Below are 22,401 nucleotides of genomic sequence, written 5' to 3' on the forward strand. Positions count from 1 at the left end.
ACCTGGGTGTGTAGCATCTAGGGCGGCATCGCACGCACAGGTAACAATAAGTGACGGCTCATGACTACAGAATGGGACACACAAACATACGCACAGCCTCTCTATGGCCCCTGCATCCCCTCCCTCCCAGTGCCCAGCAGCTCCAATCACGTCGCCTGAGGAGAAAGGATGGGGGCAGAGGGGACCAAGTTTTGGCGGAGAAGCAGCGGGTGTGCAGGGCCCAGCTGGAGAACAAGGCACCTCTGGAAGGCAGGCTCCGATTCTGTGGGGGCCAGGCCCTTCCACTCTAGCCCCTGCAGGAGCGCGCCCAGCCCCGCCCATGCAGCAGGGAGGGCACAGGCCAGCGGCAAATGTCAGGCAGAGCAAGTAATTCCATTCAGCAGCTCATCAAGGGCGTTCCGTGCCCAGGGATGGGCAAACCTCCCTGGCTTCCGTGACTTATAGGCAGGCATTGCAACATTAAGCAGCTATTTGCGAAGAAGGGCCTTCATTTTCTGCTTCCCTACCCTGGCATTAATAAGGAAAGCACACCTAATTGCCAAGAATGGTTGAGGCAAGGAGAGAAAATTCTGAACGCCAGGGTCAGTGGAAAGGGCTGGTGCACCCATGATTTCTCCTAAATGGTCTCTCCTCCGTCTTAGCAGCTTCTCCAAGGGCAGTAAACAAACAGCAACTTCTTTGTAGTTTGGGAATTGTCTCGTTGAGGTAGTCCTGTAATTTTAATTGATGATGTTCACTCCCACCACCCGTGGGAGGAAGACAGCACACAGGGTCCCCAGGCAGCCTCAGTCATCCACGGTCCCAAATCGTCCCAGTGTTCAGCTCCCACCGGGCCAGGGACCGAAAGGGAATGTTTGCGTGCCTCAAGGGGGCTGTGCGCCGCCGGTCCAGGCCAGGCCGGTCCCAGGCCTTGGCCTTCGCAGACGTACATCGGGGCGGGTTGGGAGCGTCTTAGTTGAGAACTAAGCTCCAGGCTTCACGTCCTGAGATGCCTGCTCCCTTTAGACAACAACTGTATTGATTTTCCCCGTTAACTACCAACAGGTGGGAGAGAAGGGCACACAACAAAATGTCATTTATAATTTAAAATTCTTTATTGAAAAGGGCTCCGTGGTAATAGGCCACCTTCAATCATTTCGAAGATGCCTTCACAAAGGAGGCGCCTGCGCCTGAGAGGGAGGTTGAGGGTTTCCCAGTGTTTCCCCTCCCTCCACCCCCTCCCTCCCTCCCTCAGCCCTCCTGTCAGAAAGCTATTTTATCTCCGGGGAAGTTTTATGCCGGGGATATATGACCAGAATACATGAAGGTCTTTTAAATTTATTTTCAATAGCCCTGCTTACTCTCTTCCCTCTGAAATATTTAGCATCTAACTCGTTCTTTCTGCTGCTAGCAAAGTCCAGGTGCAGGCAGGTGGCTCGGTAGAGCTGGCAGAATGTCACACCAAGGTAATTGTTTCTCTTTATTTCCTCTAGATAGAGAATAAGTAATGGGCGAGTCTGAATTAACGGGCGGTGCTTCCATCACCGGCTCCAGCGATAAACATAAAGCAGGAGATTGAATTTGGAGTGGTCTGCATAATCAGCTCCCCGCCCCCCTCACTTCAGAAGCCTGCCTGTGAATGACTCTACATTCCCCGCCAGTTCTGCTCTGGCCAGTGATGGTTCCCACCCTTCGGAAACTCTGAGCGGAGGAACTGCCTCTGTATCGGGCCTCAAGAAGAGTGTGGGCCGGTGGGATCCCCCTCATGGAGCTCTGGACAGTGCAGCGGGGCGGGCGGGGGGTGGGGGTAGGCAGGGGCAGAGTTCAGGGAAGAAGGAGGGGGCAGAGAAAAGGCAAAGAGTAGAGGCAAGAACCAAGGTGCTTGAGGTCAGCTGGGAGGTGGGAGAAGGTAAGCGCATGGGGCAAAAGCACAGGCCACAGCACCCAGACAGGAGTCCTGATGGGCATCTGAACCAAATGGAATCAATCCCCAAACCTTCCGAAGCCTCGCCACTGAGCTTCCAGTAAGTTGTGTGAAGCTCGATTACAAAACCATGAAGGAAGCGCGTAGCTGCGCTGGCCCGCTCGGCACCCTGTGGAGGGCCCCTCAATTTCCTTATCTCCTGTGGACCTTATTACATTCGGCGTTAATATGCAGCCCATGTGGGCTCTAAATGAATATTGGTCTAAGCACTTGGTTTAGCTAAAGTACACTGTTACTATCTTATACCAATGCTCTTATACCTCGCAGAATAATTTGAGATTGAGAACAAAGTTTGTTTTTCCCCCCTCCAAGCATTTTAAGCAGACAAGGCATAAATATTCATGAGTGATAGGAAAGCTAGCTAGAGAGAAGTTGTGGTAGAGAAAATGATTCTGTGAAATTTTTATAGCCCAGCCATTACTCTTAACAGAAAACAGTACATCAGATGTCAAATCTGCCATCCTCAACAATGGATGCCCATTTTCTTTTTTAAAAAAATATATTTGTATTGATTGCAGAGAGGAAGGGAGAGGGAGAGAGAGATAGAAACATCACTGATGAGAGAGAATTGTTGATCGGCTGCCTCCTGCACGCCCCCTACTGGGGATCCAGCCTGCAACCTAGGCATGTGCCCTGATGGGAATCAAACCCGCGACCCTTCAGTCTACAGGCCGACGCTCTATCCACTGAGCCAAGCCAGCTAGGGCCAGATGCCCATTTTCTGGGGAGAGAGAGGTCTCTGTCCCGCCAACGTTTCCGCTGTGTTTTCCAGAGTCCCCTTCCCTCGCCCGTCGCAGTTTCTTTATTCAGGAGCCAGAGGTTGTCCTTTCTGTGGAGAATGGACCTCACTGACCCCATGTCTGTGGAACCCACTGAGTGATCGTTCGATGCATATATACATATATTATAACTAGAATTGGAAGACTGATTTGTAAGTTCCTTCTCATGTCACAGTGTGAACCCCAGGAAATGGCTGGATGAGGTTAGGAACCAAGCGAAGTCTGGGTCAGATACACTCAGTGCCTGGGGCTGGGGTCATGGGATCCTTCAGGTGGATCAGCATAAACCCAATTGACCCACCTGAAGGTTATAACCATGACCTTGGCCTCTTTGGCAAAGTGTCTTAACACCTGGGGCTGAGCCTGGCACAGTGAGTGCTTAGTAAACCATTTGCGTTAGTGAAGGTTTTTGCATGTTCTGCCATCACCACTCTGCTCAAGGAGCCAACAGACTAATGCCATTGATATGCAAATGTTTACCCACTATGTTTCAGTCTGTTTAAAATAACTGTTCAAATGACTCACTAATTGTCCATGAGAATAAACCATGTAACAATTCCACAATTTTTTTTTAAATCTTAACATCAGGGAGGGAGGCTGGGAGGAAGGGAGGAAAGAAGGAAAGGGGAGGGGGAAGTTAAATACATTCCTTAAATCTGCTATAGCTTAACTGGCTTATAAGAATTTTGCTCTGATTTCTCAGGAGAGGGAGTCAAATTTCTCACAAATGACCAATAAGCAGTTCCACCATTTTCTCTCTGATTCTCCCTGCTATTCTAACAAATTCCACTCCTTCCCTGCCTATCCGCCAGATTGCCACTCTGTGGAGCATCTACTTTATGCTGACTACTCTGCTCAATGTTTTCATACTTCTCATTGAATCCTCCTAGCAAACCTGTGGAGACGGGGCTTATAAGTCCCCACCTTGCAGACGAGGAAACCGAGACTGGAGAACATATGTGGCTTCAGAGCTGGGAATCAAACTGCTCTGTGGGGTTCCTGCTTTTTCCCAGTTTCCAGTATTTCTCTCTTCAGGAAGGTACAGGGTGGCAGACTTGACCCCTTAATGTTTTGTCTGCTTCTCTTCTCTGAGAGAACAACCGGCTGCATTTTAATTGGCTCGGGTGACAACTTTACTGAAAGCATCTTCTTTAAACTTTATCTTCAAAACGCTGCAAGATCCTTTTTCTTTCTTTGCTGAAAAGTGCCACTTTCCCAGAGAATTCAGAGAGAAATTTGCCCAGATAACTGATAACGCCTTGGCGGGTACTAAAGCACACCTCTCATTGCAGACATTTCATTTTTATTTGTGCTTCAATTATTGAAAAGTTTCCATTGTCCGGCTTATGTGACTTCATCAGTGATGGCATCTGAGGCAGATGCCAATCCATTAACACCAGTGGGACAATTTTCTCTTTCCCAGTTTTACGCTGGTAAATACGACTGTAGGAGTGGATTTCATCAGGGAGCAAATTATGTTCTTCCATTGGAGGCCCCATTGAACCACAAGCCACTTTCCATGTTCCTCCAAGATTTTACTGATGAAAAATAGGTGGGAATTAAGTAGGTAACCAATTTCTTGATTTTTTTTTCCTCTCTCAAAATGTATGCTGTGGCCTCAGATGGACTTAGATGCACACAGCTACCTTTATCCTCACGATTTATGATGTGACTGTACACACAACCAGTCTAAAAATACCATGACTGCTCATCTGAAATTCTAAGTTTCCTGGTGAGATACAAGTCGCCTGGTCTGCTTCTATCAGCGACTCGGGTTTGAACCACAGGCGTGAGCATCTGTAACTGCGGTAACAGGCAGGGGGTAAATAATGCATTTTCAGGAGAGAACCTTATTTTGTTGCAATTTTAGAATGCATTCCCAATATTAGAGGCCTGCAAATGTAATCTTAATTTCTTCCGTGATTTTCTCTTTAAGATTCTCCATGGATCCCCCGAGTCAAGAAAATGAGTAGTTTATCATCTGCCTGATCAACAATGGCTGAGTTCACCCACGTTGCCTCATCCGTTTCCTTCCATCAGATCAGGACTAGATTTTAATTTTTCATGAAGAGTGAAACTGTGGCTTTTTACATGGCCAGATAACTGGGGTAATCGGCTCACACACAGTAATGCAGTTTCGGCTGGAGGCTCCCGAGGCCACTGAGCTGCCCTCAATTGTGGAATGGAAAGGACGCTGCCTTCTCAGGTGGAGGGGGGGCAGGAACTTGGGGGGATAGGGGAGGGATGTACACGTAGCATGGAGACCAGCCACATCCCACCCACAGGGCAGCCCATGGGTGAGTCTTGAAAGTATACAGCTAAAAGTCATTCCTTCTGTCTCAAATCTTTGAATATTTTCCACGTGAAGTGAAATTATTTGGATAATTCTTTAAGTAAAACAAAAATGTCCAATGCTGGGGAAAGCATCTAGAGAAGTTTAAATAAAATAGAAATGTTGAAAAAAATTCTGAACTCCTTGTTACATGTTCTTGTATTGTCTCATGTTATTTCCTTCATAGCACACTTACCAGTACCTAACACTTGTAAGTTTGTTCACTTGCTAATTGTCTCCCTCCACTGCAATGGTGGTCCCATGGAGACAGGGGCCTTCTGTGTCTTGCTCACTGCAGGCTCCCAGGGTTCAGACCAGTGCCAGGCACACAGAAGGAGCAAAATACGTGTTTGCTTGGGTCAATGAATGAACTGGGAGTCACCAGCCTGAGTCTAGCCTGACTCCACTGATGACTTAACTGTAACAGGGTATCTGAGACCCACTTCATTTCCATCCAAAGAGAATGATACTATAGCCAATAAATGGAAACCACCCAGATCTTCCTCAACTAGTGGATGGTTGAACAAAATGTGGTACATAGGATGCTGTAGGATTCAGCAATGAAAAGAAATGAGGTTCTGATACACAGAAGAACTTCAAGAACATTTGCTCAGTGAAAGAAGCCAGACCCACTAGGCCACAAATTTATTTTTAGTCCACCTATATGAAATGTCTAGAAGAGGCAGATCTATAGGCAGAAAGTGGATTAGTGTCTACAAATGGGCATGAGGTTTCTTTTGGGGGTGATGATGGAAACCTTCTAAAATTAGATTGCAGTAATAGTTGCACAGTTCTGTAAATATAATAAAACCATTGAATTGTACAGTAAACACGGATGAGTTTTATGGTATGTAAATTTATCTCAATAAAGATGTTTAAAAAAATGAAATACTCCTGCATCAAATAATCAGAGGAAAAAAGCCTCAAGTCTATTGACCACACAGACAGAGTTTTGGTCAAACTAGAGATAACATCTAGGCCTCAGTTGTGTTTCAGCTCCAGACCCAGTTAGCAGCAAGGCCAGGTAGGACAATGCCATGGCTGACACCAGGACCAGCTACGATGACGAATGAGCCCCTGCCCTGACGCCAACCAATCAGCAGAGACCACAACCCTGAGGAGACACACCTGGAAAGCTGATGAATATTCTATTGAGACCCTCCCCTGAGACCTCCAGAGTAAAGGCCTCAAGAGCTGGTCACAAGCTCCAGTCACGGGTCTCATGATCATGGCTCTATGTGGGAGCTGGGTAAGGAGACACTGCTGGAGCTGGGTAACCTCTGGCTGCCAGGGCTTGCACCCTGCACCCACAGGCTTCTAGTGGACTGGTTTCACCAGTGGGAAAAACACCAGCCATTGAGTTAAACAGAAGCAGGATTCTATCAGCATCATGGCACTGTCTTTGAAAGGAACCCGTGCAACATTTCCAATTTCAAGATGGTCGCCTGAGCTATGTAAATGAGACTTCCTCCACCTTTCTCCTTTTCTCACTGGGTTTTTTTATTTACTTTTTTAACCTGGACATGACACACTAAAGGACCTGACAGAAATAGAACCGAAGGCGTTCTAAAATGACAAACCGCAGGGTCCAGGATGCTCACAGCATCCATGGCACCTGCCCTTGATATCTGGTGGATGGGATCATTCGGGCGCGAATCTAGGAGCCCAAGTACTGGAAAGAGGAGTGCTTGGGACTTACGGCTGAACTTGTAATCAATGAAGCCATGGAGTTCAGGTTTGTGGGAGTCATCTACGGTGGCAACATAAAGCCAGCTCCCTTTCTGTGTTTGACCTTGAGGATGCTTCAGATTCCACTGGAGAAGGATCTCATTGTTGGGTTTATAAAAAATGAAGACTTCAAGTATATCCACATGTTGGGAGCACTTTACATGAGGCCAACAGGCACTGCAATTGATTGGAGCCACTACAAGTACTTGGAGCCTCTGTACAATGACTGTAGAAGAATTAAGAGCCAGAACCAAAGTGGGAAGTTCGAACTGGTGCACGTAGATGAGTTCATTGATGAACTGCTCACAGTGAGAGAGTCTGATATCATTCTGGCCCGGCCATAGGAACACCGTGTGCCTGAGCAAGCCGCGCGAGTGGAGCCTCGGGTTAGCGCTCTAGACAAGGACGTGGATGAGGTGGAATCCAGTGAAGAGGAGGAGGAGAAATTGGACAGGGTACCATTACCTGATCACCACCAGAGAAGCTACTGAGACTTGGACCAGCCCCGTTGTTCTCCCACACTGTGCTGTAGGAGAAGGAGGAGCCCCCTCCCCCCCTCCCCCGCCAAACACACACTGAGAGAAGCATCAGAGCCGGAGTCCAAGAGGGCATGGCAGCATCCTGTTCCAAGTCCCCGGGTCATCACCACAGTCGCAGGCATGGAGCCACTCAAAATCTCCTGGAAGGCCTAAGAAAAGCCACTGAAGAGCCGGAGAGAGAATGAGGAATAGGCTCAGTTTGGCTTGAGTCCATGGCCTCCTGCAGATATGAAGGCATCTCTCCAGGTGGAAGGATTAAGGTCCACTCCTGAGGCAGCTATGAGAATATGTGTGTGTGTTTTTTTTAACCTAAAAGTTTCTCCACTTTATTTTTTAAATGAAAGAGGAGCTGAGTTTTGTGTCTCTCTTTGAATCCTAATCCATGTTTGAGGGATAATGGTCCCTAGGGGCTGCTTTTGAATCCTTTATAAAACCAACATTGAGGATTTGAGGGGTGGAGGGTATGAATGACCAGGAGAGGATATGACCACCTAGTGACCTTTTTGTTATTAAAGTTAATACACCATTTTCAAAAAAATAAACACACTCAGATGCCTGACAAAAATGAAAGACTACCTGTGTGCCATGAGTTCTTTCTGTGGTCTTTGGGAAATGCATACAGGTGTAGCTACTATGCCTTTCATCTCCTTAAACAAAATAAACTACGTACAAGACTCAAAAATTGTTTTTGAACAAAGAAGGTGACACTCTTCCCTCCTTCTCCATGAGGATCAAATGGGACAATGTTTATCAAAGCGTTTGACACATAAAGCGAGAAAAAACTGGTGTGCATCTGATGGAATCCCGCACTGCTGACCACAGCTGCGCACCCCCCCCCCCCCCCCCCCCCCCGCCACACACACAGAGCAAACAGTGCGGGGACACCGATGCTGGAGCTCGATGCCTGGGTTTGAAGCTAAGCTCTGCCATCTACTGGCCCCAGGATCTTGGGCAAATGACTTCACCTCTGTAAGCCTTAGTTTCCTCATCTGTAAAATGGGAATTTTAATATCGATCTCATTGTCTCCCATCTGAACCTGGTGCAGAGTAAGCCCTGTATAAGTACAGGTGGGGCAAAAGTAGGTTTACAGTTGTGAGTATGGGAAACAGAGTTTATTCTTGTATTATTATTTATCAATTATTGTATTATTTTCTATACAAACAACTGTAAACCTACCTTGGCCCCACCCTGCATTTGCCATTACTACTATTTGAGTTTCTCAGTGAGACTGAAAAGCCAAATGCCACCAAAGTGCTCGCACAGCCATCTTACTGCACCAACGGCCAGAACATCGCTCCAAGTGATGGCTGGAAAAGTAAAGCGCTTTCAAATTCACCAAGGTTTGCTTTGGGAGGCATTCTCTCATTTGTCCTTCGCCACCCCCTTGCCCTGATAATGCCTGGCTTGGGTCAAGTTAACCTTGGGCCAACTTAAATGCATGTCTACCAGTAGCCGCAGCTGCTGGATAGCAGGTGAGAGGGCCTGTGTGTGTGAGTGCTGGGGGCCAGCGTCTCCTCTGTACCAGTCTTTCTGCTGTGTTTTCTCCAGTGATGCCTCTCTTAGAATCTCACATCTAATCCTTAAGCCTCTGCTCTCAGATGACCTTCCACATGACCCTGAAGAAATGCTTCGTTAGATGATGAGCCTCTGTTTTCCCGGGAAGAAAAACTTGATGTTTACTTCCTTTGTTCACTTCGGCAACACATACACTAAATGAGATTTCTCTCCCGAAGGTTTTACCCCTGACCTAGCAGCAGGCCGTGCACATCACAGTTGAGACCTGGGGGGAGGGGGGGAGACGAGCCAGACCATGACACAGACGCAGTCCCGGCAATCCCAGATGCCCCCGAAGTCCAGGCTGCAGGGACAGTGGCCACTGCCTAATAAGCTTAATGAGCAGCCCGGCGGCAGCGGCGGGGGCCACAATGTTTGCTGAGCACATTCTGAGAGCAGGCCTACGTCTGGTGCCTGCACAAGCAACGAGCATGGGGCCCAGGTATTTGGGCCTTTAATCCCTGCTTGGGGTTTGGGTTGTCCGTTTCCTTCCTCCCTCCCTCCCTCCCTCCCTCCCTCCCTCCCTCCCTCCCTCCCTTCCTTCCTTCCTTCCTCCCTCACCCGCAGATACATTTTTTATTGATTTTTAGAGAGAGAGGAAGAGAGAGAGAGAGAGAAGTATCAATCACTTGCCTCCCATAGGCACCCTGACTGGAGATTGGACCTGCAACCTAGGTATGTGCCCTGGCCAATAATCAAACCCACAACCTTTTGGCGTACAGGACGATGCTCCAACCAACTGAGCCCCCCAGCAGGGCCTAGGTTTTGGTTCTGATCCTAACCACTCCTGAGCTTCCAAGCACTGCTGTGGAAGGACTCTCATCACAGGTGCTAAGCCACTCAGCTCGAAAGAACATTTTCTTTGTTCATTCATTCAGCAAATGTTTGTGAATGCCCCCTGTGGGCCAGGCTCTGTGTCACTGCCTGGATTTGCAAGGGTGAAAGGCCAGACACAGTCCCTACAAGCAGGGAGTGATCCAGAATTGACCCACCACGAGGAGGGAACGTTCCGCTCCTAGGACAGCAGCCTAACGCAAGGAGGATGGCGGGGCGCGGGGGGGGGGGGGGGCGCGGGAGGAGGGCTGCAAACTTCTGACTCCTGTCCTCGGCACCTAGGAGGGCACCCCTACAGCAACAAACCCCGAGCACAGGCAGAGAGAACTGGATCCCAGCTCCTGGGGATAATGGGTCTGGAGAGCAAGGGAGAGAGGGAGGGAGGAGGGAGGGAGGGGGGGCAGCTGACTCCGGGTGGAAAGGGGAGACATCCGAGAAAGACGAGCAGGACCACAGCCAGGCAGTCCGCCTGCACACGCAGCCCCAGTTTCACTAAAAACGAATGCTAATCGACGAAGGGGGGAAAAATGCCACGCGAGTTGTTTGTTTGAAAAAGAACAAGGGAGCCCAGACTGCAATGCCAAGAGACGCAAACTCAGATCCAGGCTTCTGGCTGGCACTGCTCCGGCTCGGGCTGCGGAGCGACACTGACGGCACGCCGCCGCTGAGGACAGCGCGGGAGGGAGACCGTTAACAATGGCCAGGCTCCCGGGAAACATCGCCGGCGAGGGTGGGGGCTGCGCAGGGGTCAGTCTGGCTCAGCCCTGATTGTCACAGGCCCTGAGAAGCCACAGGAGTGGCCGGCTTCCAGAGAACGCTGCAGGGGCTAACACAGGCTGACCCCCTGCCTTGTCCATTGGTGCCCATCACTTCCTGCCAGGCAACCAGCTGGCTGCCCAGAGCAGGGCCCTGCAGCTCACCCTTAGTCCGAGTGGGAACACAGATTTATAGGCCCAGCTGTCAAGAGAGTGAGCGGGAGCAAGCAGGCTCCCCCACTACAGCACACAGCCAGGAGGGTCGGAGGGGAGGAGAAGATGGTTTGTGTGAGGGTAGGGGGTCCCAAGGCCTCCCTTGAAGGGCAGAGGTTTGGGGATCCCTCAGCCAGTGTAAGGGTCAGCTTCAATTTGTCAAAAGGAGGGAGGCTCAGAGTAGGCCCACCTGGGGCTGTGTGCCCTGGGAAGGCAGCCCCTCTGGCCCCATGCAGGTAACCCACGGGGGCTGCACAGAGACCTGAGGGTCTCGTGGACACTCCATCTTCAGAGAAAGCCAAGCAGCCGGCAAAGGCTGTGTACACACGCCTCCACACATGTGCACCCCACAGTGAGCCCTCGCTCAGCGCCCACCCCAACAAAAAGGCTGGTATATGCTGGATGGGGCCTTGACTGCACTCTCTCCTAAAGCCAGACCTTCTAAGACCATCCGAGTCACCTATGGATGGGCTAGCCGTCCTCATCATGGACCAGACCCCCCTGACCCTGGCCCCGGACGGGCCTCATTACTTAGCTTACAGGCGAAGGCCAGTTCACCAGCCAGCCTTTCCCCTCCTCACAGAGCTTCTCACCACCAGGTTTCGTGGTTCAGCAAGGTGCCTGCGGGGCACGGTAGTGGAGGCCAGGAGGCTCCAGGGCAGGTGGGAGCCTCTGGGCAGAGGCAGACGGGGGGTCAGCAGAAGATGAAACCCTTTCCTGCTGTCAATCCTGCCACACAGCCCACAGGACGCCTCCTTAGCCCCCTCCCAAACCATCTGAACTAGAGGTACTGGCTGCAGTTTCCACCCCCTCCAGCTTCTCCCTGCAGCCTGCTAGGCCTCCCAGCAAGAATGTCCACTCCCATTATTTCCCTTTGGCCCCTCGCCCCCCTCATCCCCACTCCAAATTCCCAGCATCCATCACTCTCCAGCCAAGTGGCTGCTTCAGTGTCCACTAACCGGGCTCTGCTGTCCCTTGCCCCCTGTCCACCCTCTCCCAGATGAACCTCTGCCCAGGTCGTAGGTCCATGCAGGTCCTCTGTCCCCTGGGTGTGGCACCTTTTCTGCTGCATAGCAACCTGGGCAATTTCTCTATCTCCCAGGCATGGACCCTTGAAGTGAATGAAAGTCAGCAGCGGAAGTGATGTATCACACACTCCGAGCCCCCTCTCTGCAGAGACTAGAAATGTAGGAAGAAGACTGCTTTCTGAGGAGGATGTTTCTCTCACAGGCCTCCTTGCATAGAACTTTGAAGACAACACTGGAAGAAAGGCCACTTCCACTGCACAAATTGGGCTTTAAAAAAACCCACAAAACTAGAAATAATTGAAATTCCTGTTTCTTCACTAACCAAGAAAGGAAGAGTAGAAGACACCCGCTAGCTTACATGTGAGGGGAACTCTGTTCTACGTTGATGAGAACCATCACGTGTCAAAGAAAAGCAAGCCTCGTGTGAGGCTTAGAACAGCTCACCTGAGAGTCCCCACCCTCTGCCGGCCCAGAAAGAGAACCGCCTCCACTACCCAGACCTCCCCGGCTTTCTCTGCACCCCGAGGTGGCTCTTCCCAGACACTGCTCAGTGACACTGTCTACCGTCCCTTACGTGAGAACGCAGTGACAAGAGCCTGGTGCCGGCATTCGGGACACTGCAAATCTAGTCCCGGCTGACGTCAGCATGAGGCCCTGTGTCCCCCTCTGTAAAGTGGGGATGTCCCTGTCTTACTTCGCATGGTTGTCATCGGGATAAGTTGAGGTCCTGAGCGTGATGGCTAGAGCTCCCTGCATGCAAACAGCTTGTATTTATTAAGTAACAATTCTTATTGCTGCAGGAAGATGCTTTGAATTCAGGCTAACTCTCATTTAGGGATGATTTGCAGGCTACCTTCACCCAGAGAACTTTCCTGGCTCCTCTCTTGTTTTTATCTCTTTGTCAAGGATTTCAATACATTTATATTACCCTGGATAGTAGCTGTGAATTTTGGTATAAAAATGAAATGTGACTGCCTCAGATAGTGCCACTTCTCTACCCAGAAAAAAACAACAACCTATCTGTAAGACATTGCAGAGCATCAAGGGTTTGTCTCCGGCCACAGAGGGGACCCTGCAGCAGCTCCGCAGGGGGAACACGGTCCTCTTACTGAGCATGTGCTTTGGAATAAGTACGGAGCCAGCGCGCACATTCACAGCCGGCTCTTGGGAGCAGGTGCTAAAGAACTGTCTGCCTGGAGACTCATAGAGGAGGCAGGAAGGAGCCCTTCATGGGCAGCTAATGGCGCTGATTCCCATGCAACCGAACCTCACCACTTCTGGTTCGTCGGGAGGGTGGCCAGCTGTGTGTGCAACGGCTGACTTTGGGAACACTGAAAGTGAGGTCTAATTTAATTTCCGTTTTGCAGCCACTCAAACTAGAAATGGCCAGGACTTGCTGCTCTGCAGAGGTCCTTTAAGAGGCAAATGACTCATCATCAGCACATTCCTAGCAAATATGCGAGTGAAAGCAGCCAGGGCAGCAGCAAATAAGTTGTCTTAGCGGGTTGCGGGGCAGACACAGGCTCTGCCGCAGGCTTGCTGACAATACTCAGAGTCTCAGCAAACACTGGGTGCCTGGAAAACTCAGCCAGGCATCAAGAGACTGTGGGTGAGAGAGGCTGAATGGCTCAGCTCTGCCGTCCATGGGCACACGTTGGTCCTGAACCCATTACCTAAGTGCAGGAGGCAAACTCTCCCACAGGTGGCAAACACTCTTTTCTCCAATTCTGGACGATGTGGCTGTCTTCCTGTGGGTAAATGGACATATTCCCAAGGTGAGCAGGATGTACCTGTCACTAGAAGTACTTGCAATCACAGCAGGATTAGCTCACACTCATGAACATGTAATCTTCATGTAGCCATCAGTAACTCACGGGCTCGAGGAAGAGAAAGAGGGAGCAAGCGGGTGTGTGTGTGTGTGTGTGTGTGTGTGAGAGAGAGAGAGAGAGAGAGAGCGAGAGAGAGAGAGAGAGAGAGAGAGAGAGAGAGAGAGAGGCTGACCAAGATAGCAAAGAAGAGAGACTATGAGAGTATAAGAGAGACCTAAAGAGAAGAGAGAAAGAGGAGGGGGTACAGGGAGAGAAGAAGAGACCAAAATGGAGCAAGTAAGACAGACCTTGAGAGAGATATACAGACAGAGAGAGACTGAGAGACTGACGGAGAGACCAAGGAGGGGAGGGAGGGTGGGACAAAGAGAGAGGTTGGTTTCTCTAAGGTACAGGAGAAAGGGACATCATCCTAGCAAGCATGCCCTTCCCTGTCTGTCCTTCAGTTTTAAAACCCGCTCAATCACCAACCACGTTTCAAACTGCTTTTGAGTAGGTAAGCTGAGAAAAATGTGTTTCCCTAAAACCCAGCACCCCACACCAGGCACTCCCGGTGACCACCACCGCTGATGGGCATGCTGCTGGGAGAGCCCCCCCCCCCCCCAGCTCCTGGTCCCCAGTGAGGGGGCTGAGGCCACAGCCAGGAGAGGGAGAGGGTCAGCCTTAGGAGGGCCGGGGAGTCTCAGAGCTGGAGCTGGCCGGGGCGGGCGGAGCGGGGAAGGAGGTTTGGACCACGCTGTCTTCAGCACTACATCCGTATCGAAGCGCCACCAACTCAGGCGAAGTAATATTATCTGCACTTGACTGGTGAGGAAATGGAGGCTCAGGCAGGATAACTTGCTCCAAGTTGTGTAGCCAGTAGGAGGAGGATTGGGGACTTCAGGACACCTGCACGAGGCCCCTGACGCCTGCCTCCCAAGGACAGAACTGAGCTTTGTCAGGATTTCAACCCACTTACATTGCCCTGATGGTAGCTGGGTCTGGGGAAGTGGGTAAAACCCTGGAACCCAATACAGCAGCGAACCACGTAGAAGAGCTGGCAGAGGCTGCGCAGAGCAGGCGGACGCCAACCACGTCCTTGGCACCCTGTGAGCTCTGGGCTTTTCACCACGGGAGCACAGGGAGGCCGGGCACGGAACTCTTGGTCTCACTGCCCACGTCGTGCCTTCGCTCCTGTCTACACCCTGCCCTCCCCTGGTGGCCCAGCTCAGGACGATCGCACACGGGAAAGGGCAGACACCCACAATTTATGCTGCCGCCTGTTTGGTATTCTCATCCTCCCGAAGTCTGAGCTGTCACCATCTTTCCTTGCAGATGATAGAGCATGAGCTACTCTGAGGTTAAGCATCACTCACGGGGGCCCCGGGATACAGGATGACAGGGTGCCCGCTTTACTGAACTGTTCTGCTGGCGGTCTATCTCTGTGACCTCAGATAAGCCTCTGCTGCTGAGCCTCAGGTCTCCGCTATTAAATGTAAAATTCCAACCTTATCAGGTCGTGGTGAGCATGCCCTGAGCGGGTGATGTAAACAGTTTAGCACCGGCCCTAGTAGATGGCACGTCCTCACTCAGAAAGGAGAGTTAGCCCTGGGAGGAGGCTGCATCCCCCTCTGTGGGTGCTACCACATGCACAGGACCCCACCTCGCCATTCCTTGCCATCTCCGTGGCCTCCACAGAGCCTCAGCAAAGGGCTGGCACCTCGGACCTCTCTGATCTCTGAAACATCCCGGGAGACCTGGTCTGCCTCTAGCCCTGCGGCTGTGGGCCTTGGACTCACCATCGCTAGGGCCTAGTGTAGAGCGTGAGGTCCAAAAGCAATGGTCCAGTCAAGCACCATCATTTTACAGATGGGAACGCTGATGCTCCAAGATGGAAGGGCTGGCGCCTCACACAAAGATAGTTAAGGAACTAGAAGTCAGACCTCTTCCCACACAGCTGTGTGTATAAGGACTGGAAGCTAAACTAGAAAATCTACATATATATATATATATATAAGATGTATAGATTTTTTATTGGTGTTTTATAATTTTAATTTTGTTGATATAATTAACTTGTGTTATTTAGGATTTTTAGGAAGACTAGGACAGATGAGAGACACCATCTTTTTGGTAAGAAACCAACACAGATTAATGATGGAGCACTTCCTTCCATGTGTAGAGTGGAGATCATGTGCGTATCTCTGGTTAAGAGATGTTATTAAAAATGTAGATTTGGAAGAAAGATTCCCAAACCATTGCCAGTTTTCATTACCGAGGAAAATGAAAACACTGAAGCAAGGACGTCCTTAGGGGAGTGGGGGGTCAGTGCTAGGCTGGGAATGCATACGGGTGCTTCAGAGGACCCACCTTTACCCTAATCTCAGAGGCCCCAGGACGCTCCCCATCTCCAAGTGAGGTACCTCACCCCTAACCCTGCCCCTCTGGCATCTGGTCCTCCTTCTGGAGGCGGCTTGTCAGACATTCACGGAGTGTGGGAACCTGGAGCTCCTGCTTAGGGCCTGCCCAGAAAGCCATCTCGCCAAGCCCCGCTGGGCAGAAGGCCGGGGCTGGGAGTGGGTGTGTACCGGTGTTGATTAAGCACAACTGGCCCCCTGGAAACTTGGCTTCTTCCTGTTTTGGAATCGTGTCCTGACACGGGGTGCTCCCAATCAGGCCCAGCAGCATCCAGGATTCTTAAGAGTAACGTCAAACTCTGGACCTCTGAAACGAAGGGGAACCCACTTTCAGCTCAGCTCTGGGGCAGGCCCCTCAAGGGAACCCACTTTTAGCTCAGCCTGGTCCACTGTGGAAACCTGGTTCCTGTTCAGAAACGCTCATTGTGCCGAGTGCTGGGCAGGGCCAGGTGTGAGGGAGGGAGGGCCTAACCAGCATGGCACAGTAATAACTGTGTGCACATGGCTGCTTATGCAAGGGCCTTTCACTGTGACCATCTCAGGCAGCATGGAGGGAGGCCTCCATTACCAAGTGAGGATTCCTCAGGTGTCTTGAGGCCCCACCCGGAAGGCTCCATCACCTCGGACGTTGTCCATGCCCTCAGGAGAACCTCAGGCTGAGACTCCCGAAATGTTCTCAGATGAGATCACCAGCTCAGGGACTAATGTTGGTTCTGGGAGAAAACTTCCCTTTTAGAATAAGCACATACAGCACACTGTGTCTGGACAATGAATATATACTATACCGACCCCGAAATAACCCCTATCTATCTTCTCAGCTCCATGTTGCCCAAGGGGGTCCCCTGACTCTGTTAGCATGGCCCTGAGCCCTCCCGGAGGGTTGACAAAGGACAAGCAGCCACTCATCACTGACGACCGAACAGATGCTCATGCACGCAGGGCAGGTCAAAGGCCTACCCCTGCCCGAAAGCAAGTCTCTAGCCTGACCGCTGCGACCAATGACATCATTGCCCACAGCTCACCCCTCTGCCAGGAAATGCCTGTTTTCATGCTAAATTTGACCCCCAGGGACCATCATCTCATTCTAGGTCTTAGTGCAAGAAGACATCCTCTTCTTTGTCAAATTTGTTTCTCTTTTTAACTTTTATTTACCTGTCCTGGTTTAGGTGTATTCACCTCCCATCCTTTATGCAAGTCACCTCTCATTCTTTTTTTTTTTTCCTCATTCATGTTTTTGTTTTGCTTTAAAAAAAATGACATGGTACCATAAAAAAGTGAAGGAAGGAAGGACTGCATGGACGTGTTTTGCTCAGGTCTCACAGAGTGCCACCAGTGAGCTATATGATTATGCTTTTACTTGGCTTCATTTTTTTCTACTTTTCCTGCCTTCTATTGAATTGGTTTAGTGTTATTTATCCAACCCCCCTTTTCCACTCTTCTAGATTAGAAATTATATTCTATTTCTCTTCTTTTATAGGTTACCCTTAAAATTTTAATATCCATTTTGACTTAAAATCTAAAATTTATTAAGGCCTGTTATCTTCTCAAATAACACAAAATCATAAAATGTTTTAGTACTGGTCATCATTATCACCTCCCATCTCATATTTAAACTCCCCTAAAGTAATCATCTTATTATTGCTGTTTTTCTACAGGCATTGCTTACTATAGTCACCCATATATTTTCCTACTAGCCTTTCTACCAATAATTTTTGTGTTCCATATTATTTTCTGGGCTCAATTGCCTTCTTCAGTAGTTTGTTCAGACAGGGTTTGTGAATGATAACCTCTCAAATCTTTGTCAGGAAGTATCTTTGCTCTCACTCTTGAATAGAGTTCTGAGTTGACTATCTCCTCTCATAATTTGGAAGATTTTATTTGATTGCTTTCTGGCCTCCACTGCTGCTGATACAAAGTTTACAATCAGTAATTGTTCCTTTGTAGTTAATCTATTTTTTCTTTCGGGTTTCTTTTTATCCTTGGTATTCTGCAGTTCACTGTGATATGTAATTTGTATTTATTCTGTTTGGAACTTGGTGCACTCCTTCAGCCTAGGAATTCATTACATCTTCCTTTAATGCTTAATACTTCATTAGCCAGTATTACTTCTAATGTTTCCTCTCTGCCATTCCCTGTATACTTTCCTTATGGACCTCCTATTCTCTCTTCAAAAATCTTAACGATATATTTTAATAAAATCTCTCAATAATATCTTAATATGTTCTCTTAATATCTGATTTATATTTTCCACCTTTGTGTTTCTCTGAATTCTTTCCTGGATAATTTCTTTAGGGGTGTCATCCAGTTCAATAAGTCTCTTTTCAGCTATGTCTAATATGCTTTTACCCATCTGTTGACTTATCAATTTTAATAACATTAATCTCTAGAAATCCTACCTTTCCAAGTTTACCTGTTTTTCCCCCCACCGTACTTCTTTCTTTATAATTCTCTTCTCTTTACTATTCTAACAATTTCAAATGTGAATTTTTAAATAGTCACTTTTACATTGTTTTATTATCCAAAAATTCTGAAGGACTTAATCCTCCAGCATGCTGAGTCTTTTAACTTTTCCTCATGGCAAATTATTTCTTTATGATCTGCAGTTTTATATTCTAGGCTCAGGATTTCTTTTTCCCATGGGCATCCCATACATTCTGGTATGAAAGTAGTCTTTTAAAATGAATATGTTTCTTTACCTGTGTTTCTTCTAAGATCACTAGTGGTTTTACTGACCTGGGACCTACCTTCAAGTTAATTTCTACGTTTAGAATTTCAGCACCATGTAAGTAGTTTAAATTCATATGCCCACACCAACGTGTGAAGCAAACTCCAGCAGATCACAAATTACCAGCCCAGGTGGTAAAATTGTCTTAGTCCCTGGTAGTTCCCCGGGTTTTGTGCTATGTAGAGGCCTTTTGGTATGGTCCAGGGGCAGACTATACTTGCTGTCCTGGCATAGATGTTAAAGTCTCGGCTACCAACATTGATGGCTTATATCTGAGTCTGATATGGTCCCTGAGACCGCAGGGTGCCACAACATTGCTTGTTCACTAATCACTGCCTCTGAGAGTTCTTTGTTCATTTTTGGCACCTAGAAATTCTGCTTACCTTTAGGTTATGACATTTTTAGAAAACAATTTTTTTCCCAAGTAATATTTTAACCAACGTTTATATGTTTGGAGTGGGGATAATGGAGGGTTCTGGTGTCAACGTAGATCATCCTCTGTCAAAAGGTAAATCTTCCAGCCTCGGTATTTGTTTTCTTCTGAGGTAAAAACCAACCCCCAGCTAAGTGTTGCTTCAAACTCCACAAAGTTAAAAGAAGGAAAACTCCAACAGTGAAAAACAGAGCTCTAACATGTGTACTAAGAACTGCAGACCTACTATGTGCCAGACACTGTTCTAAGCGCTTTAGCCATCCTAAGACATTGCTCTCCATAGCTCTCCCTAAAGAGGCCGGCATTATTATCCATTTGACAGTTAAGGAAACTCACAACAGAGAGGCCACACATACGCAGCAGCTATGTGTTTAAGAACATCTAAACAGCAGCAGAATGAGGATTTCATGTGTAAGCAGGGATGACTGAGGATTTCATGTGTAAGAGTCTTGCAACTTTTATCTGCCAGTGGGTTATCCTGCCTAAGATGGCACTGTGGTGATAGCTTTCTCGCGATGCTGTGTTTTACCCATGCGTAATTTAATTTCCTGGAAAGCTCTCCAGCCCAGCATCGCACAGCACAGGAGTGAGTTCACTGACTCACGGGCGCCGTCCCTGATGTCCCGGGGACGCTGGCACACGTGGAATCTCACTCTGGAAATAGAGGCGCAGACATTTTTGGATATTCTGCCAGCACAGAATACATTGACTGGTGGCAGTTTTTGAAGTTAAAATGTTCAACAACTGTGTCCTTAGACCCTGTGGGACTCCTAGCATAGGTTTTGATCAGCTGGGTCTAATTTCATGGGGCTGAAATGTACCTGAAAACTCTGAAATCCTCATGCTGCTTTGAAGAGCGTGGTCTGGTTTATGGACACATTTATTGCCTTTACAACGGTTAGGAGAACGAGGCCTGTGGCCCGAGCCTTGGAAAACCCACAGGTGCGACCCTGCCCTGAACACGCCACCCCAAGCGCAGGGAGGCACGGCTCGCACATCAAGGCATCTTGTGCAAATGCTTTGATCAACCTGGACAGTGGACTGCGTTTTTTCCATCTTCTCAGTCCTTTTTACTTGCAGGTGTTTTTTATTAAATATTTTGACTGTTGAGGCTGTAAACAACTGTCTTCATTTGGAGGCAGAAAACCAAACATATCCGTGTTAAACAAACAAAGCAGATAGGATGGTTCCTGCCTTGACCCATAGCATCGTGATGGAAATCAGTCCAGGGAACAAGCAGCCAGAATCATCTATGAGAAGGATCGGCACAAATGCTAGCCCACGTACAAACCACTGGGACGGAGGGGCTGCAGCTGACGTGGGAGATGGGAGCACGGGCCTTAATGAGCAAGGCCGCGCTTGTGGGGACAGGTCTGAGCTCCCAGAGAAGCTCCGTGGCTAGTTTCCCGGCCGCCCACCGTGACTGCCGTGAGAGAGCAGGGACCTCAGGTGTGGTGAGCACACCTAGGAGGCAGGTGTTCCCATCAGTGAGGGGAATGAAACGAAACTGGAATGTCAGTCCGGGGAAGTAAGAGATAAGCCACACCCTGAAACTGGCACATTTTGGCTTCTCTAACGGATGAGCAAGTAATCCAAGTAACTGAGCTCAAGACCGTGGTGGAGAAGCCTGCTTCAGTCGAAGCCTCATCATTTTGCTGGGTGTCCCTTCTCCAGGGTTTACACATCCCCAGCCCTTTCACAAAGAATCGAACAGCCCCCGGGGCTCTATGGAGAAGTCAGATTCTTACCACAGTCAAGCATGGACAGTGAGTCCTGGGGACAAAGCTTTCTGAAGCATGCCATTGCGGGAGAAAGGTGGGAGCATGTGGGCTGACCAGGAGGAGGGACTGTGATGGCAGTTTCCCTGGAGGAGGAGGCACCTGAGAACTTTTCTTGACGCCCCGTTTGCACAGCCCACCCACTGCTCACTCAGAAGCACATTTGTGAAGGAGGTGAAGACCCTTTGGGAGCGCTGCAGCCTCCTCTCCCAGCCACGCCTGTGCCACCAGGGAGAAGGCTGCTGTGCCTGAAGACTGACCCTCGTGCCACAGACGAGCCCAATGCACAGCCCGCTTAGTGTGGGTTCAGCGGAGAAGTACCTTCTGGGTAAATTCTTCCATGCAAACCTCCTGCCTCTCAACCGTTCTCTAAATCCTGGCTTTCTTGAGAGCATCTCCTACTTAAAAACAAACAAATCATAAAATGTAATAGCCATGCTTTGGTCTGCCTTCCATTTAAAGAGCAAGGGAAGCCTATAGCCATACCACCCTGAACACACCCAATCTTGTCTAAAGAGCCAGGGAAAACATCAGTGGGCGGAACAGACAGGTGCAGGGACTCCTCCAGCAGCAGGAAGGGCATGCACCCCGGCCGGAATCTTGCTCGAGTGTACCAGAGATGTCGGACAGCAGTGTGCTGTGGCCGCCAGCCCCGTGCCAGGTCGGAGGCTGGCGGCTCCTGCACCACAGCTGCATGAGTGACACGCAGAATCTGGGTCTGACAGAGGCGCCGCATGCCTTTTCCTTGGATCACGGGGACTATGACCCCCAAGACTGCCTGGGCTAAACCTCAGGGGGCCGAGGTTTCTTCCCCTGCCCCCTCAGGCAAACAACAATAACAATAATATCACAGCCATAGCTTCCACTGACTGAGCGCCTGCTCCGAGTCAAGCAGTGTTCCAGGGGCGTTCCATTTACTGCTCTGATGACCACAATCCCTCCAGGAGGTAGGCTTTGCTATGTTCATCTTGCATGAGAGTTCAAGGAAGGTGACCTCAGGGTCACACATCTACTTAAGTGGCAGGACAGGGATTGGAACTCACATCATGTGAGTCTGAAGCTCCAAGCCCTGTTCCTCTGTGGTGAGGAAGGGGAGGTCTTGGATAATTTTGTGCTGGACCAACTACCTCACAGCTGGGCTCCATAGCAGTGCCTGTGAGGGCTGAGTCCAGGGGAAAAATTTCTATTTTTTTTCTGCCAACATGTGTCTTCCTTATTTATAGGAAATGCCTTCACAATCACCACGCATGGATGTTTGACAGGGAATATAGGAGCTTCTCCAATCCCCAACGGCCAGCAAGTTCTCAGCACCAACAAATCACACACACACAAACACGCACACACACACACACACACACAAACACGCACACGCACATGCACACACTGCACACGCACACACACACGCACATGCACACACACAGTGGTGTGGCATGAGCACGGACCAGTCAGAGTGGATCTCAGCCATAAATGCTTAGCTCAACCAAATGGCTGCAGACTGGCTAAATGTCAGCCCTTCTCAT

General features: G+C 49.3%; 1 protein-coding gene and 1 pseudogene across 2 annotated transcripts in view; one reads left to right on the top strand and one right to left on the bottom strand.

Annotated features, from left to right (window-relative positions):
* The window catches only part of FSTL4 (follistatin like 4), a gene marked incomplete at its 3' end in the record, with an annotated part of 324,199 nt that overhangs the window by 224,387 nt on the left and 77,411 nt on the right, over positions 1-22,401 (bottom strand). The window lies entirely within an intron of this gene.
* Positions 6,646-7,533, top strand: LOC307100264 (pre-mRNA-splicing factor 38A-like; annotated as a pseudogene). Its single transcript has one exon. The product of its transcript is annotated as a pre-mRNA-splicing factor 38A-like (transcript).

Source organism: Cnephaeus nilssonii (assembly GCF_951640355.1).
Source record: "Cnephaeus nilssonii genome assembly, chromosome: 5".
NCBI lineage: Eukaryota > Metazoa > Chordata > Mammalia > Chiroptera > Vespertilionidae > Cnephaeus > Cnephaeus nilssonii.